Here is a 3,269-nt window from a genome sequence, read left to right as displayed (position 1 = left end):
GCACTGAGGGCAGAGTCTCATTAACTCCCCCCTTTTGTTTTATAAAATAAGACTTGAGTGCACGGTGGGCACCTTACACCATGCCTTGTCCTTGAGGGTTATAAGGAAGGCCAGTCAGGTGAGTGATATCCATTTGATGACAAAATTGCTGAAATTTAGCAGAGGTATATCCTGGCAGATTATCAGTTTTAAGAATTGTGGGCTTGCACCAAGCACTCCATGCTTCTAAACAGTGCTATATAACATGAGAGGCTTTCTCACCTGTTAAAGCTGTAGCAAACATAACACCAGAGCAGGTGTCAATGGAAACATGAAAATATTGATTTCTTCCAAAGGAGGAAATACGAGTGACATCCCTTTGCCAGACCTGTAATGGCCTGATGCCTCGGTGGTTTATCCCTACCTGAGGAATAGGCAGAAATTAACAGTTTTGACATTGGGTAACAATATCATGAGCTTCCTTCCTGGTTAAAGTGAAATGGCAGCATAATGTTTCAGCCATCAAGTGGAAGAGTGTATGAAAGCCTGTGAAGACAGAGCTGCAGCCACGATTCTAGTGGCTTTGCCTGTCAAGTCATTTCCATGAGACATAGGGCTAGGAAGGCCAGAATAAGCCCTAACATGAGTAATACACACAAGATGAATTCTATGTAACTGGGTTTACTGAATTTGGTGAAAAACGTGAGCAAGCTTGCTAGAGGGTCTAATTAAGCCAGCAACTTCAAGCGTATTAACTGCATTAACCACATATAAGTAATCAGATACAATATTGGGCGGTCCAGGAAAAGTTTCAAGGACCTCTAGAACCACCAAACACTCTACAACCTCGAGTGATGTCTCATTATACTGTTTAGATGTTACTTGGTCATTTACTACATATGCACATCTGCCAGATTTGGATCCATCTGTATACACTACTACCCTATCTGGAAGTGGGTGTTTGGCTGTTACTACTGGAAACACTATGACTTGGCTTAAGGCAAACTGTAAAATTGGATGTTTTGAATAAATATTATTAATTTGTCCTGAACAAGAGGCAACCAATTCTGCCCAATCATTAGTTGTTGCTCCCAGGATGTGAACTTGAGCAGAGGTATAAGGCACAATTAGAATATGAAGTTCCTTCCCAAAATGAGTAATGGCTGCTTTTATCCCCTGAAGTGCAATTTGAGGCAACTGCATTAGGATACCACTCAATAATATATATATATTTAGAATTTTAGATTTTTTTTTTACGGTTTTTGTTGGGGTTTTAGAACAACGTTCTTTAGAACTTAGGCTTTAAGGTTTTTAGTATATGTTTTGTTTTTTTTTTTTTTTCTTTGTTTATTAAGAATTTTAGGATTTTTTCTTGATTTTCGGTTCTTATTAGGGTTTAGTTCATTTTTTACTGTTTTACTGTTTTATTGACTCTTTGTGTGTGTGTGTGTGTGTGTTTATGTCTGTGTGAGTGTGTGTGTTTATGTCTGTGTGTGTGTGTGTGTTTGTGTGTGTGTGTGTTCTTGATTATTTTTTAAAAATTAAAGTTTTATATTTTTGGGGTTTAAGAGGTTTAGTGTTGCCAGGTAGTGGTGATCCATGCCTAAAATCTCAGGCTTGGTAGGCAGAGGCAGGTATATTTCTGAGTCATAGGCCATCCTGGTCTAAATAGTGATTTCTGGGACTACCAAGGTATACACATAGAATCCCAGTCTCCAAAAACACACACAAAGAAAGGAAGAAAGGTAGAAAGGAAGAAAGAAAGAAAGAAAGAAAGAAAGAAAGAAAGAAAGAAAGAAAGAAAGAAAGAAAGAAAGAAAGAAAAAAAAGAGAAAGAAAAAAAAGAGAAAGAAAGGAAGAAAGGAAGAAAAGATGGTGACTCTTTGGACATATCAGGCTTTCTATGTATTTTTTTTTTCTTTTTATTATTTTTTATTTTTTAGAATTTAAGGGTTTTTAAAAGGGTATTTAGGCCTTTTTGATTATTGTTTTAGAGGTTTTTTTTTGGATTTCAATGTTTTAGTGTATGTTTATGGTTTTAGTTTTGGAGTGTTTTAGAGTTTTATTTTTGGTTTTCAGTACTTTAGTGTATTTTTAGTGTTTTTTTTTTTTTTTTTTTTTTTAGAATTCTATGGTGTTTAGGATTTTGGGGATTTTTTTCAAAAAAATTATATGGTTTATCTTTTATTTGTATTTATTTATCTATCATTTATTTATTTATTTATTTATTTTTAGATTTTTTCACTATTATTATTTTTTGAAATTTTTAGGTTTTATTTTTAGAGTTAAGAGTTATAGGATTGCCAGGCATTGGTTTCCCATGCATTAAATCCCAGAATTTGGGAGGCAGAGTTAGGTGGATTTTTGATTTTGAGGCCAGCATGGCCTACAAATGGTGGTCCAGGACAGCCAGAGATACACAGAGAAACCCAGTCTCCAAAAACAAAACAAAACAAAACAAAACAAAGCAAAGCAAAGCAAAGCAAAGCAAAGCAAAGCAAAGCAAAGCAAAGCAAAGCAAAGCAAAGCAAAGCAAAGCAAAGCAAAGCAAAGCAAAACAAAACAAAACAAAACAAAACAATCAAAAAACAAACAAACAAAAAACCAATAGACTTATAAGTTCATATTTTGTCTTTTATTATTATTATTATTATTACTATTATTATTTATTTATGTATTTATTTATGTATTTATTTATGTATTTATTTATTTATTTATAATTTTAGTGTTTTTTTTAAGGCTTTTGTAGGGTTTTTATAAGACTTTTTCTGTTGTTTTCAGTATTTCAGTGCACTTTTAGTGTTTGTTCTTTTTTTTTTAATGATTTTAGGGTATTTTTGTATTGGGGGTGTTTTATTAAGTGTTTTTTAAGGTTTTATCTTTGTTTTTCAGGGTTTTTTTGTGCGAGTTTATGAGTTTTCTTATCTTTTCTTTTCTTTTCTTTTCTTTTCTTTTCTTTTCTTTTCTTTTCTTTTCTTTTCTTTTTAAAATTTAAAGTGTTATTTGGTGAGTTTAAGAGTTTCAGGTTTGCAGGGCATAGTGGCACACGCCTTTAATCCCACCACTAGGGAGGCACAAGCAGGAGGATTTCTGAGTTCGAGGCCAGCCTGGTCTACAAAGTGAGTTCCAGGACAGCCTAGGCTACAAAGAGAAACCTTGTCTCAAATAAAAACAAAACAAAACAAAACAAAAAAAAATACCAACCAAACAAACAAAAAAAAGAGTTTCAGGATTACCAGGCAGTGGTGGCCCATGCCTTATATCTCAGCATTTGAGAGGAATAAGTGTTG

This window comes from Mus caroli, unplaced genomic scaffold (genome assembly GCF_978045245.1).
Source record: "Mus caroli unplaced genomic scaffold, Mus_caroli_1 scaffold_22, whole genome shotgun sequence".
Taxonomy (NCBI): domain Eukaryota; kingdom Metazoa; phylum Chordata; class Mammalia; order Rodentia; family Muridae; genus Mus; species Mus caroli.
The sequence above is the reverse complement of the archived record's forward strand: the minus strand, read 5'-3'. Positions refer to the sequence as shown.